The sequence below is a fragment of the Notamacropus eugenii genome, chromosome 1 (genome assembly GCF_028372415.1).
Source record: "Notamacropus eugenii isolate mMacEug1 chromosome 1, mMacEug1.pri_v2, whole genome shotgun sequence".
Classification (NCBI taxonomy): Eukaryota; Metazoa; Chordata; class Mammalia; order Diprotodontia; family Macropodidae; genus Notamacropus; species Notamacropus eugenii.
In genome coordinates, this window is record NC_092872.1 from 318161557 (window position 1) to 318177582 (window position 16026).

General features: G+C 37.2%; 1 protein-coding gene and 1 pseudogene across 2 annotated transcripts in view; one reads left to right on the forward strand and one right to left on the reverse strand.

Moving 5' to 3' along the window:
- MDGA2 (MAM domain containing glycosylphosphatidylinositol anchor 2) overlaps window positions 1-16026 on the reverse strand; it is a 904469-nt gene that overhangs the window by 349924 nt on the left and 538519 nt on the right. The gene's annotated exons all lie outside the window — the stretch shown is intronic.
- Window positions 14058-14731, forward strand: LOC140529371 (protein N-terminal glutamine amidohydrolase pseudogene; annotated as a pseudogene).

Here is a 16026-nt window from a genome sequence, read left to right on the forward strand (position 1 = left end):
CAGCCCTCTTTATGGTGGAAACTGGAAATCAAGGGCGCCCATCAATTGGGGCATGGCTGAATAAATTATCTTATATGAATGCAATGGAATCCTTTTTTCTATAAGAAATGATGCATAGATTTCAGAGAGGCCAGGAAAGAATTTTATGATCTGATGCTCAGTGAAAGGAATAGAACCAGAAGAACTTTGTGCACAGCAATGACCACAATGTGTGAGTTTTTTCTGGTAGACTTGGAGCTTCACTGCAATGCAAGGACTTAAAAAAATTCCTAATGGTCTTTTAAGGTAAAATGCCTCCCACACCCAGAGAAAAACTTTGGAATTCAATCACAGAATATGGCAGATCGTTTTCTTTTGTGTTGTGCTTTGATTTGTTATATGATGTCCCCCATTCATTTTAATTCTTCTACACAATATGACTGTAGTGAAAATGTATTTAACAGGAATGTATGTATAGAACCTATATAAAATTGTTTGCTGTCTCGAGGAGGGAAGGGGGAGGTAGTGGGGAGGGAGAGGGAAAAATCTAAGTTATGTGGTAGTGTTTGTAGAACATGAAAATAAGTAAATTAGTAAAAAAAAGAATTCTGAGAAACAGTATTTCAGCTGAAATATAAAGTCAGAAGTCAGCAGCTAAGAAGAGTGTGAAAAGGAGAGGAATACTTTCCTGTAGCACCCTCATTTCTTTTACATTTTTTCATGTATCCTTTCACAGATAAAAGATTTTAAAAAAGGATAAAACAATTGCTAGTTGGTTTTTTTTTTTTTTAGCATCTCACTTCATTTCTTCCAGGAATTGTAGTTTAACTAGTATCAAAGCTCTGTATTTTTTTCCTTGAGACTTTGCAAGGTGTTGTAGAGCAATTTTCTTTCTCTGAACTTCTTGCTTTAAGTGTCCCTATCAGAATTTATAAGTTTTGTTGTTCATCCAATCTTTAGACCTTACTTCCTGACTTTAGTATTGGGGTAAGAGTCAGTCCCTGCACATCATACTAAAAATTTCCCAAAATATAGAATATTATATTATTGAAGGAACCTGGGGCAATTTAGGCTAGGGACTTGAAAGCTTTCAGTAAATATAAGGAGAAATCTGAGAGCTGCCTTCTTGTCAGAGATCTTCAAGTTCCTGACCTCTGAGCAATTCAGCTGTGAATTTGGTCCTGGTTGCTGCTCCAGGTTAATACTAGAACAAGCTGCTTCAACCAGCTGTAAATTTCTGCAGGTTTAGAGATGATAAGACATTCAGTTTTCCTGTCATTTTGAGACTTCCAGCTTTGGTTATTCCACTGAACACTCAGATTGGGATGGGGACTGTTTCTGAAACCTCAGTACTCTCCCACGTTCACAACTTACTCCATGATTAGTGCACAATCTAAGACCTTAAAGACCACTTCCTCTGGCCCGGATCTCCAGGATCATTGAGCCACTCCTGGGTAAATATTTCCTGCTATGTTAGTACTGAATCTGTAGGTCCATCTTTGTCTTGTGACAAAACTGCCAGTTAGTATCTACTCCTTCCCTTTGAACTAGATTAAACCTATCTTTCCCAGTTCTGTATATTCTTCTTGCCCTGGTACGTAGCCAAAGGCAGGCATGCTTCCAAACACTCTTGGTTAAACTCAATATCCAGTGTTTGCCCACTTCTCTGTCTTTCTCCCTAGGCCAAGCAGGGCTCAAAAAATGACACACTATATTTGGTTGTTTTTGTCTTTAGATTTCCCAGGACTTGATATGATGCATCTTCTAGATCTTTGTGGAATAGTTGTGAATAGGAACAACGTTTTATTGCTTCCTCTTATTCCACCATCTTGGCTGTTCTTTATTTTGGAGCTGAAAAATATTTGCTTTTCTACTATTATCACTTGATTTTTTTGTTATTATTATATAGAAATGCTGTTGATTTTAGTGTTAATTCATTAGACACTTTAGATCTGTAGAGACAAAAACAATTACTTTAGCTCTTTAATGTAATTCTTATGTGGGAATTTTCAGACTTTGGGAGTATTAGAGAAAATGTGTAATCCTTATTGACCATGTGACACTGATTTGCAGGTCCTTGACTCAAGCTTTCTCTGTGGTCCTTGGAGAACAAAGTATTCAATTCAATAATACAAGAGTGTGAAAACCACTTCAGAAGTGCACAAGGACTTTTTCTAAAACAATGTCCAATTTGAGAAATAAGACTGAAAAAGTGAATAAAGAAAACCAAATATGAAGGTCTTATAATACCAAGGATGCCAGAGACAAAAATCAAGCAGAGGAGAGTAACTCCAACATAACTTTTTAAAATCATTTATTAATTTTTAGTTTTCAACATTAACTTTCCTAAGATTTTGAATTCCAAATTTTCTTCCCCTTCCTCCTCTCCTTGACCCAAAATTCTGTGCAATTTGATATAGACTCTATATGTAATTGTCAAGTTAGTCATGTTGCAAAGAAGTTGAAATAAAGGGAGGAACCACAAGAAAGAAAAAAATACAAAAAGGGAGAGAGCAAATAGTATGCTTTAGAATGAATTCATACCTCTTAGTTCTTTTTCTGGATGCAGATAGCATTTTCCTTCATGAGTCTTTTGCAGTTATCTTAGGTCCTTGCATTGCTGAAAAGAGGTATGTCTATCAAAGTTAACCATCACAAAATGTTGCTGTTACTGTGTACAATGTTCTCCTGGTTATGGTCACTTTTCTCAGCATCAGTTCACGTAAGCTTTTCCAGGTTTTCTGAGGTCTGACTGTTCATCATTTCCTTTTTTTAAATATATATTTTATTTATTTTTCAGTTTTCAATATTCACTTCCACAAGAGTTTGAATTCAAAATTTTCTCTCCATGTCTCCCCACCCTTACCGCAGGACAGCATGCACCTCATCTATCCCTTTCTCTAGTCTGTCCTTCAATCTATTATCCACCCTTCTTCCATCCCCCTTCCCCTCTATTTTCCTGTAGGACGAAATAGATTTCTCTACTCCATTGCCTATATACCTTAATTTCTAGTTGCATACTAAAACAATTTTTAACATTCATTCTTAAATCTTTTAGTTCCATATTCTCTCCCTCCCTCCCCGCTCACCCTTATTGAAAAAGAAAGAAATTCCATATAGGCCATACATGTGCAACAATGCAAAGAACTTCAATAATGGTTATGTTGTAACAGACTAACCAAATTTTCCTCTGTCCTATCCTGCCCTTCATTAATTCCATTCCCTTCCTTGACCTGCCCTGCCACAACAGGGTTTGCTTCTGATTATTCTTTTCTCCAATTAGCTGCCCCATCTATTATCTTCTCTCTCTTATCCCCTTACCACGTGCTTTCCTGCAGGGTAAAATAGATTTCTATATCCAATTGAGTGTTTGTTATTTCCTCCTTATGCAAAATCCCATGAGAGCAGAGTTCACATTTCCTTTCATTTCCCCCCTCTTCCCCTCCATTGTAAAAGTTCTTTCTTCCCTCTTTTATGTGAGATGATTTGCAACATCCTACCTCTCCCTTTCTCTTACTCCTAGTATATTCCATACAACAGTAAATTTTATTTTTTAGGTATTTTTCCTTCATATTCAGTTCACCCTGTGTCCCTTGCGTATGTATACACATATACACACACATACACAAGTACATACACATACCTACACAGATCTAATATACCCATGTATATAGCCATACACACCTAGATAAATATATATGTATATATATAGTATATATCTATATATCTACATCTATATCTATCTATCTATATATATATATATGTATGTATTCCCTCTAACTACCCTAATACGGAAAAAGGTCTGACAACTTACAAATAACATATTTCCAATTAGCAATGGAAACAGTTCAACTTTAATGGGTTCCTTAATGCTTCTCTTTCCTGATTAGCTTTCATGTTTCTCTTGATTCTTGTATATGAAAGTCAAATTTTCTATTCAGCTCTGGTCCTTTCATCAAGAATGCTTGGAAGTTCTCTATTTCATTGAAATCCCATTTTTTCCTGATGTATTATACTCAGTTTTGCTTGGTAGATGATTCTTGATTTTAATCCTATCTCCTTTAACCTCTGGAATATCATATTTCAAGCCCTTCAAACCCTTAGTGTAGAAGCTGCTAAATCTTGTGCTATCCTGACTGTATTTCCACAATATCTAAATTGTTTCTTTCTGTCTGCTTGTAATATTTACTCCTTGACCTGAGAACTCTGGAATTTGGCTATAACATTCCTATGAGTTTTCCTTTTGGAATCTCTTTCAGTAGGTGATCGTGAATTCTTTCCATTTCTATTTTACCCTCTAGAATATCAGGGAAGTTTTCCTTGATAATTTCTTGGAAAATAAAGTCTAGGCTCTCTTTTTTATCATAGTTTTCAGGTAAATCAATAATTTTTTTAGGTTATATCTCTTGGATTTACATTACAAGTCAGTTGTTTTTGCAATGAGCTATTTCACATTGCCTTCTTTTTTTCATTCTTTTGGTTTTGTTTTATAATTTCTTGGTTTCTCATAAAGTCATTAGCTTCCATCTGCTCCATTTTAATTTTTGAAGAACTCTGTTCTTCAGTGAGCTTTTGAACCTCCTTTTCCATTTGACCAAATCAGCTTTTTAAAGCATTCTTCTCATTGGCTTTTTGGACCTCTTTTGCCATTTAAGTTAGTCTATTTTTAAAGATGTTATTTTCTTCAGCATTTTTTAGGTCTCTTTATCAAGCCGTTGACTCCCTTTTCATGATTTTCTTGCATCTTTATCATTTCTCTTCCCAATTTTTCCTCTGCCTCTCGTACCTGATTTTCAAAATCCTTTTTAAGCACTTCCATGGTCTGACACCATTGCATTTTTTTTTTGAGGTGTTAGATGTGGAAGCCTTGAAGCTTATGTCTTACTCTGATGGTATGCTTTGTTCTTCCTCGTCCAAAAGGGTGGAAGTAATACCTTTTTGCCCAGAAAGTAACCTTCTATTGTCTTATTTTTTTCCCTTTTGGGGGCATTTTTCCATCTGCTTACTTGAAGTTTGAGTTCTTAGTCAAATGGAGGATATACTATAGGGACCTGTAAATTCTCAGTTCCTCCAGGGTGACACAATCAAGGGAAAGGACTTTACTCTTCTCCTGGCCTGCAGTCTGGTCTATGGGCAATCACAAGCACTCTTTTTCTGCCCTGAATCTGGGAGTAGGATTTCCTCTCCACAGTCACCACCAACTCCACCACTCCAGTACTCCTCCTCACCCCAAGACTTCCCCTCAGAATTGAAACCCAAATCTAATGCTTGATTCCCCCAGGGTGTTTAAGCCAAGGGTTACAGAAGTGGATGCTGATGTTGCCCTGGGGCCAGGGTTAAGGTCAGAAGGCGTACCCCTCTCTCTCAGGAGAAAGAGCTTTCTTCTTGACCTTTGAAGCTGTCTTTGACCTTTGTGGGTTGAGTAATTTGGGAACCACAGCTGCTATTCATGATTCTGCACCCTGAAACCTACTCCAACCCTGTCTTTGGTGGGTGGCCTAGGCTGAGTTGTGCTCTTCTCTAAGCGAGGTGTGAAAGACCTTTACTGTTGGCCTTCCAGGATGTCTTGGGCTAGAAATTTCTTTCACACTTTGTGGCTTCTGCTGCTCTGGAATTTGTTTAGATTCATTTTGCAGGTATTTTATGTGCTGTGGCAGGAGAGGTAGAGCAGCTCTATCTTTCTATTCCATCATCTTGGCCCCTTCCCTCCCTGTTCATCATTTCTTATGGAACAATAGTATTTCACTGCATTCATGCCCCTCAGCAGTTTTAGATATTCCCCAGTTGGTGGGCATCCCCTTGATTTTCACTTTTTGGCCACCGCAAAAAGAGCTGCTTAAAATATTTTTGCATGTGTGGATCTCTTTCCCATCTTTATGATCTTGAAAGAGTGATTACTGGGAGAAAGAAAGGGGGAGAGATAGAATTTTATAAATTATTTTACATAGAAGAGGCGAAAAGTCTGTTACAGTGAAAGGAAAGAACGAAATGAGATGTGGGAGAGTGAATAAACGTTACTTTTATCAGAATTGGCTCAAAGAGTAAATAACATACACAGTCAACTGAATATAAAAATCTATCGTACCCTACAGGAAAGTAGGGAGGAAGTAAATATGAGATGGAAGGATGACAGAAGTGAGAGCATATTGAAGTAGAGGGTAATCAGAAACAAAACACTATTGAAGTGAAACAGAGTGAAAGGAGAGAAAGAATAGAATAAACGGGGTGGGGGGCAAGACGGAAGGAAATACAGTCAGCACTGATGACTGTGAAAAATATTTTGAACCAAGTTTCTCTGATAAAGGCTTCTACTTCTGAAACATATAGATAACTGAGTCAAATTTGTAAAAATTTCTAAAAATGAGAACTATCCTTCTTATCAAGTGACAAGTGATATGAATAGTTTTCCCATGAAGTAATTGAAGCTAAGTATAGTCATATTTTAAAAAAAATAGTCTAACTCACTATTGATTAGTAGAATTCAAATTAAGACAATTCTGATGTACTACCTGATATCTTATTAGTTAGGCTAATAGATCAGAAAAGGTAAATGACAAATATTGGGGGGAATTTGGGGAAAACAAGACTTCCACTTCCTGTTCATGGAGTTGTGAACTGAATCAGCCATTGCATAGAGCAATTTGGAACGATGTCCAAAATGCAATACCTGGTGACCTAGTAATACCACTACTAGGTCTGTATGCCAAAAAGATTTTAAAAAATTAAAAAGGAATGGGACGTATATGTACAAAAATATTTATAGCAGTTCTGTTCTGTCAGTAAAGAATTGGAAGTTGAAGGTAAACCAATCAATTGAAGAATGGCTGAACAAGTGATTGTGATAAATTACTATTGTATTATAAGAAATGATGAGTAGAATGCTCTCAGAAAAACTGGAAAGACTGGCATGGGCTGATACAAAGTGAAATGTACTGTAAACTAAGTAAGAACAATATTGTAAGATAAGCAGCTGTGAAGGACTTGGTTATCCTCAACAATACAATGACCCAAGGAAACTCTGATGGAATTATGCTGAAAAATGCTATCCATAAACAGAGAATAAAACTGGTGATGTCTGAATAGATTGAAGTACACTTTTTTACTTTATTTTTCTTGATTTTTTATCTGTTTTCTTTAGCAGCATGACTATTATGTATATGTTTTGCATAACTGTGCATGTATAACCTATATAAAATTAGGCAGGAAGGAAGAGATTTGTTTTTATATGTATTTGGTTAGAAATAAAATAATAAATGAAAGCTATGAAAAATAAGCCAAGAAAAGAAAGAAATGATAAGCATGATGCTTTCCAAAAATCCTGGAAACTCTTATAGGAAATGATACAATGTGAAGTGAGCAGAACCAGGAGAACATTGTGTGCAGTAACAGCAATATTGTATGATGATGAACAGTGAATGATTTAGTTATTCTCAACAATGCAATGATCCAAGATAATCCCAAAGGACTCATGATGAAAAAAAAAACTCAATCCACCTTCAGAGAAAGAAGTGATAGTCTGAATGCCGAATGAAGAATACTATTTTTTTTTTACTTTTAAAAAAAGTCCACAGTAGAGAACAAAAGAAAACCAGCAAGGATGCAAAGAAAAGCTGCACCGTTTTGAAAACAATATGTAGTATTTATTGTATATGCTTTCTTGAAATGGATGTTCGTTGCTTTTTATTGAATCTTCTTTTGTGGTCTGCTGTGCACAGGGCAATTACCCTTTTTTATTTTTTTTGTATTTAAGATTTAAATAAAAGACAAAACAATTATTCCTCCCCCCCAAAAAAAACCCACAAGAGTTACAAAACTTTAATCAAGTAACAAATTCCAAGAAAACTGGAAAAGGCCAGCTAATTAAAGAATCAACAAGACAAGGAATATTAAAATGAAATCCAAAGAAATATGTAAAAGAATACACGTGTCTTGAAGACTTGGGGGCTAAATGAGATGACTAGACAGTTTCTATAATTAATCTCCATGACCCCTAAAACAACTTCAAATTAGAAATTAGGTATCTAAGATATTACAAATTCATCTGTTTCCATGATCTAGGACACTTAGAATCCAAAAGAAGGTTAAGAAAAATCAAGCCCAAGAACTGAAATTCATTGATCCTGAGCTCACTTAACATCCATCCTCTACTTCACCTACCCAGAATGAGAAATGAGAACACAGTACCAGACCCAAGGAACCAACACAGGCTTACAACAAAACCTACTCCTGCACCACAGTGGTCCCTCTCTCTTTCCAGTGTCCTGGAGAATACAGTTCCAGGCTGCAGAATTTGATCAGGCCTCATTGCACAGTTTCACCATAGCCCTTCAGGAGCAAAAACTGTAAGAGCTGCAAATCAGAAGCACCAGTACTGCAAAAATCAACCTTTGGATTACAAGTATCAGGTCAGAGAGATAAGGAGCAGAAGCAACGAAAAGGCACATCAAGTGTGGGTGGTTAGAGGTGGGGAGAAAGTTGTGCTGCACTACACCAAGCATAACATCAAGCTGAGATTTTTTCTGACCACCTGTCAGTTGAGGCAATAACCTAGGTTGATGAACTGTGAATTGCTCAATGTGGAAGGAAGCTGAGGCTCTTTGAGATGCAGCTCCCAAAGGAAACAACAGTTAGAAGGGGAAGCGTCAGGAAGTGAGTGATAAAGAATAAGGTTGAGAGAAAAAAGATAGACTGAAAATATGAAAGGTTTCAGAAAAAATTTCAGAGACCTTAAACATCAAGGAACTCTGAAGGACTTAGAATGAAAAATGCTATCCATCCCAAAAGAAAGAACTGATGTTGTCTAAACAGAGATTGAAACATACTTTCTTAATTATTTTTAGTTTTTCAATATATGTTTTCTTCCTCACATGACTATCACGGATATGTTTTGCAAGACATCTATATCTATATCTGTCTACCTATCTACCTACCTACCTACCTACCTACCTACCTACCTACCTACCTACCTACCTACCTACCTACCTACCTATCTACCTACCTACCTATCTATCTATCTATCTATCTATCTATCTATCTATCTATCTATCTATCTATCTATCTATCTATCTATCTATCTATCTATCTATCTATCTATCTATATATCTATCTACCTACCTACCTATCTACCTATTGACCTGTACAACCTATATGGAATTGCTTGTCTTGTCAGTGAGGGAGGAGAAAGAGGTAGGAAGGGAGAGAATTTGGAACTCAAAGTTTTAAAAAAATGTTTGAAGTTGTTTTTACATATAACTGCAGAAAAATTAAATACTAAATAAATACCGAAAGTACAAAGAAAAAGAAAGAAAAGGGTGAATTCACTACTAATGAACAGCAAATTAAACAAATATTTCTGAGCTATTTTGACCAACTGAAAGACAATAAATCTGAACATGTAAGTAAAACAGATGAACATATAACCTGCCCAGATTTACAGAAGAAGAAATAAAATACTTAACCTTAGTTCAGAAAAAAAGAAATTGAATAAGCCATCAGTTGAACTCCCTAAGAAAAAATCTACACAATTTACAAGTGAATTATATCAAACATTTAATGAACAAAATATTCCAATGCTTATGAACTATTTGGGAAAGTAGATGGAGTCATACCAAATTCCTTTTGTGATACCTAAGCCAGGAAGAGTCAAAACAGAGATAGAAAATGATAGACCAATTTTCCTAATGAATATAGATGCAAAAATTTTGCATGAAGTATTAGCAAAGAGAATGTGGTCATTTCGCACAAGGTTAACACTGTGACAAGGTGGGATTAACATCAGAAATTCAGAGCTGGTTAGGATTAGGAAAGCTATCAGCAAAATTGACTATATCAATAACAAAAATGACATAAATCATATGATTATATCAATAGATGCCAAAAACACTTTTTGCACAAAATACGGTACCCATTCCTACTAAAAACATTAGAGAACATAGAAATAAAGGTAATTTTCCTTTTCTTAAAAATTTATTTATTTATTTTAAGTTTTCAACAATAATTTCCACAAAATTTTGAGTTCCAAATTTTCTTCCCTCCTCTCCCCTCCCCCTCCCCCAAAATGCCAAGCATTCTAATTACCCCTACCACAAATCTGCCCTCCCTTCTGACATAGATCCATTCCCTTATCCCCATCTTTTCTTTTGTCCTATAGGGCAAGATAAATTTTTATATCCCACTCTCTGTATCTCTCATTTCCCAATTGTATGCAAGAATAATACTCAAGAGTTGTTCCTAAAACTTTGAGTTCCAACTTCTCTTCCTTACTCCCTCCCCACCCATCCCCATTGGGAAGGCAAGCAATTCAATATAGGCTATATATGTGTAGTTTTGCAAATGACTTCTATAATAGTCATGTTGTGTAAGACTAACTATATTTCCCTCCATCCTGTCCTGCCCCCTATTTCTTCTATTCTCTCTTTTGACCTTGTCCCTCCCCAAGAGTGTTGACTTCTAATTGCTCCCTCCTTCCATTGCTCACTCTTCCACCATCCCCCCACCCTACTTATCCCCTTCTCCTCCACTTTCCTGTATACTGAGATAAATTTTCATACCAAAATGAGTGTGCATTTTATTCCTTCCTTGAGTCAAATATTATGAGAGTAAGCTTCACGTTTTCCCACTCCCCTCCCTCCTTTTCCCCTCCATTTAAAAGTCTTTTTCTTGCCTCTTTTATGAGAGATAATTTGCCCCATTCTATTTATCCCTTACTTCTCACAACATATTCCTCTCTCTCACCTTAATTTGATTTTTTTTAGATATGATCCCTTCCTTTCCAGCTCACCCTGTGTTTTCTTTCTCTCTCTGTCTCTGTCTCTCTGTGTGTGTGTGTGTGTGTGTGTGTGTGTGTGTGTATAATCCCACCAACCACCCAGATATTGAAAAAAGTTTCAACAGTTACAAATACTGTCTTTCCATGTAGGAATGTAAACAATTCAACTTTAGTAAGTCCTTTATGATTTCTTTTTCCTGATTACCTTTTCATGCTTCTCTTGATTCTTGTGTTTGAAAGTCATATTTTCTTCTCAGCTCTGGTCTTTTCATCAAGAATGCTTGAAAGTCCTCTACTTCATTGAAAGACCATTTTTTCCCCTGAAGTATTATACTCAATTTTGCTGGGTAGGTGATTTTTAGTTTTAGTCCTAGTTCCTTTGACCTCTGGAATATCATATTTCATGTTCTTCAGTCCCTTAATGTAGAAGCCACTAGATCTTGTGTTATCCTGATTGTATTTCCACAATACTCAAATTGTTTTTTCTAGATGCTTTCAGTATTTGCTCCCTGATCTGGTAACTCTGGATTTTGGCTACAATGTTCCTAGGAGTTTCTCTTTTTGGATCTCTTTGGATGAGGAGGTGATTGGTGGATTTTTCCAATATTTATTTTGCCCTCTGGTTCTAGAATACCAGGGCAGTTTTCCTTGATAATTTCATGTAAAATGATGTCTAGGCTCTTTTTTTGATCATGGCTTTCAGATAGTTCCATAATTTTTAAATTGTCCCTCCTGGATCTATTTTCCAGATCAGTTGTTTTTCCAATGAGATCTTTCACATTATCTTCCATTTTTCATTTTTATTTTTTGGTTTTATTTTGTGGTTTCTTGGTTTCTCATAAAGTCATTAGCCTCCATCTGTTCCATTCTGATTTTTAAAGAACTATTTTCTTCAATGAGCTTTTGAACCTCCTTTTCCATTTGGCCAATTCTGCTTTTTAAGGCATTCTTCTCCTCATCGGCTTTTTCAACCTCTTTTGCCAATTGACTTACCCAATTTTTCAAGGTGTTATTTTTTTCAGCATTTTTTTCGTTCTCCTTTAGCAACGTGTTAACTTGTTTTTCATGATTTTCTTACATCTTTCTCATTTCTTTTCCCAATTTTCCTCCACCTCTATTACTTGATTTTCAAAATCCTTTTTGAGCTCTTCCGTGGCCTGAGACCATTGAATATTTATTTTAGATGTTTGGAATACTGAAGTCTTGACTTTTATGTCTTTCCCTGATGGTAAGTATTGTTCTTCTTCATCCTGAAAGATGGGAGAAGATATCTGTTCACCAAGAAAGTAACCTTCTATAGTCTTATTTTTTCCCTTTTTTGGGCATTTTTCCAACCAGTTACTTGACTTTTGGGTCCTTTGTCAAGAGTAGAGTATACTCTGGGGTTCTTTAAGATCTCAGTTCCTCCAAGGTGGCACAATCAAGGGTGTACACTGGTCTGGGAGCAACAAGAAACTTTTGTACCCAGAATGTGTGAGTAATAGTTTCCTCTCCACAACCACCTGGCCTCCAGTTCTACTAAGCCAACGCTAGGAGTTGAGATTCAGATAAGCTGTTCAATTCCCCCAGGAGCATTAGGTGGGGACCAGGCCACCACACAGGGCTGAGATACAGATCTGCTACTCAGATCCTCCAGAGGCTTTACGATCCAACAATGGATGTGGACTGCTGTGAGAGTTGTTGCTGCCTGATGTGGCCTCTGCCCACATTGCCTGAGGCTGGAGCTATGGGAAGATCCTGTTCCTTTCTTGGTCATCTGAAAAAAACCTTCTCACTGACTTTTGGCGCTTGTGGGTTGAGGGATCTGCGAACCCCTGCTGCTGCTGCTGGGGCTTCTGCCCCTGAGGACTGCTCTGGTCCTCTTCCCGGTGCCATGTTGTGTGGCCAAGGTTGGGCTGGGCTCTGCTGCAAGAGGTGTGACAGACCTTTCCCATCAACCTTTCAGGTCACTCTTGTCTGGAAATCTCCTCCAATCCATTGTTCTGTGGTTTCTGCTGCTCTAGAATTTGTTGAGAGTCTTTCTTTACAGGAATTTTATGGGCTGTGAGGGAAGAGCTAGCGTATGTGCATCTTTCTACTCCACCATCTTGGCTCCACCCTCCAGTTTTCCTTAAAATGATAAGCAGGCTCTATCTAGAACTGTCTGAAAGCATTATGGGAATAATCTAGCAGCATACCCAGTAAGACTGAGGTGAAAAAAGGATGTCATTTTTTCACCACTATTATCCAATATTTTACTAGAAATGTTAACTTTAGAAGAACCTGGGGAGATGGCAGAGGAGATGCAACAAAAGAGTTAAAATAGCACCTTTGGGTGAACAAAGCATGGATGAAGATAAATAAAAATAGGGGCATAACTGGAGTCTTCCTGGAACAATTTGAGAAAATGAAAAGAAAAATCCCAAGACAAAGTTTGGTCCCTGTGAAGAGTAAACACCTCCAGGCTAGGTTCCATTTTAACAACAAGCAGCAAGTCCTGGGGTTAGTTGGCTTGAGAAGCTTCATGGAAACAGGCTACAGAAACTTTTACCCTTAGATAGTAAGGAGAGTTGGGCGTTTGTTTCAGGAAGATTGAGGGAACCTCTGCTGACAAGGAATGCGAGACTCAGCTGCGCTTTGAGAAGCTGGGGTGGGATGGGGGAAGGAGATAATGAACCAGTACATGCCTAGAGAGAGTAGAAGGAGTGGGGCAGAAAGCCTCTGGCTGTGGGCACTTAGGGGAGTTTGGAGGTTTGACTCTGGTTCCAGGGTAAAGGAGAGAATTGAATATCTGGGGCAAAAGACACCATTTCCCATAACCTAGGACTGGAGATGATAGCGAAAATTAGGTTATTACCACATAAAAATGCATAAGCAAAGGATAAAGAGTTCAACCATAGAAAGTTATGATGAGAATAGAGATGACCTGGGTTCTTCTTTAGGAGAGGATAGTAAATAAAGAATCCCCCAAAGAGTAAAGTCTTCTGCCCAAAAAGAGTTTATAAAATATCTTTAAAATTTTTTAAATGAAATGACAGAAATGGAGGAAAACAAAAAAATTAAAAATAATCCAAGAAAAACATGAAGGATATCAAAGGACAGTCAACCAATTAGAAAAGGAGATCCAGAATATTTTTAATAAATTAATTTATGTTTAGTTTTCAACATTCACTTCCACAAGACTTTGAGCTCCACCTATTGCCTCTGTCTTGGTGCCTGCCCCCTAAGTGGCTGTCCCCTTTCCAAGATGTGGGATCGAACTCCCAGCCTGTTGCGGGAGGGAGAAGGGATGGCCAGGGGTATTTTGCCTGGGCCTTCCTGCCTGCCTGCCATGGAGGAAGAGGGATTCATTTCTGAGGCTACCAGCCAGTCAGCCCATCTTGGAATGCCTGCACCTAGAGCAGTTGCCCCTGTGAAGAAAATATCGGGAAGATTTGTGAATACATAAAAAGCCATGATGATCGATATCCTTTACAAGAATGTTATGGTGTTTTCATATCTAATGAGAGAAGGATGACCCCAGTCTGGAAGCATCAGGCCAAAACTGGAGATGGACCTCTCGTTTGGGATTACCATGTTATTTTGTTTCATGTTTCAAGTGGAGGACAGAGTTTCATTTATGATCTTGATATTGTGTTGTCCATGTCCCTTTGACACTTATGTAGAAATTATATTTAAGTCTGATGATGATATTTGTCTACAATTTAGAAAATTTTGAGTGATTGGAGCAACCAGACTTGTATATGAAAACCTTTCCATACCATGAAAGATATCTGTGGAAATTTGAGGGGGTCTCCTCCTCCCTACCCCAGCATTCAAACAGGAGCTTCAAAATTGAACTTGAATGATTTTATCAGTATGAATTCTGAGGTTGGATGGGGACATATGTACAAACTATCTGACTTGGTACATCAATTTGTCAGTAAGAACTGCTTTCAGCATATGGACATGGAAAATGGAATAATTCTAGAGCATATTTTTTGCTTTTCCTTTTACATGATGTGAATATCAACATCCTCCAGGTCCATAAATATTTTACAATGAGATTGGTGTAGAATTAGTTTTCCTATTTCACTTAATGATATTGAAATTTGAGTGCACACATGTAAAAAACTGAATAAAAGTATTTTTATGTAAAAAAAAGATTTTGAATTCCAAATATTCTCCTCATCTCTCCTCTCCCTCCATCCCAAGACAGCATGCATTACAATTACTCTTCCCCCAATCTGCCCTCACTTCTGTCACACTTCTCCCTTCACTTGTCTCCTTCCCCTGTCACTGGATCCAGATGGTACAAGAGGAGAAAGTAAGTCTGGTGACCTTGTAAAGTCCTACTTCACTCAAAACAAAGTCAAGTGTAAGTCATGTCATCATTTCTCTGATGTCGTGGTCTTCTTTGAAAATGAAGGATGAACACAAAAAATTCCTATTCCCCTGCATTTTCTTGTAGGTTAAGACATATTTCTATACCACACTGCCTGTACATCTTATTTCCCAGTTGCATGTAAAAACAATTGTTAACATTTGTTTTTAAAATAGTGAGTTCCAAGTTCTCTCCTTTCTTCCCTCCCCATCCAACCTCATTAAAAAGGCCAACAATTCAACATACATTATACATTTGTAGTTATGAAAAATCTTTTCATAATACTCATTTTGTAAAAGACTAACTATATTTCCCTCCATCCTATTCTGCCACCCACTTACTCTATTTGCTTCTTTGATCCTGTCCCTTTTCAAAAGTATTTGCTTCTGACTGCCGCCTCCCCCAGTATACCCTCTGTTCGATCATCCCTGCCCCATCACCTTCCTCCTTCCTTTCTTGGAGGGTAATATATTGAATTGAGTTTGTATGTTATTCCTTCTTTAAGCTAAATCCAATGAGAGTAAGGTTCACTCATTCCCTCTCATCTCCCCTCTTTTTCTCTCCCTTGTGAAACCTTTTTCTTGCCTATTTTATGTGAGACAACTGGTCCCATTCTATCTCTCCCTTTCTCCTTCTACCAATATATTCCTCTCTAAGTGCTTAATTTTATTTTTAAGCAACATCCCTTCATATTCAAAACACCCTGTGCCATCTCTCTATCTATCTAAATATCTATCTATTGTCTCCTAGTACCCTAATAGTGAGCAAGGTCTCATGAGTTACAAATATTATCTTTTCGTGTAGAATATAAACAGTTCAACTTTAATAAGTCTCTTATCCTGTTTACCTTTTCATGTTTCTGTTAATTCTTATATTTGAAAGTCAACTTTTCTCTTCAATTCTGGTCTTTTCATGAAGAAGTCTGGAAAGTCCTCTA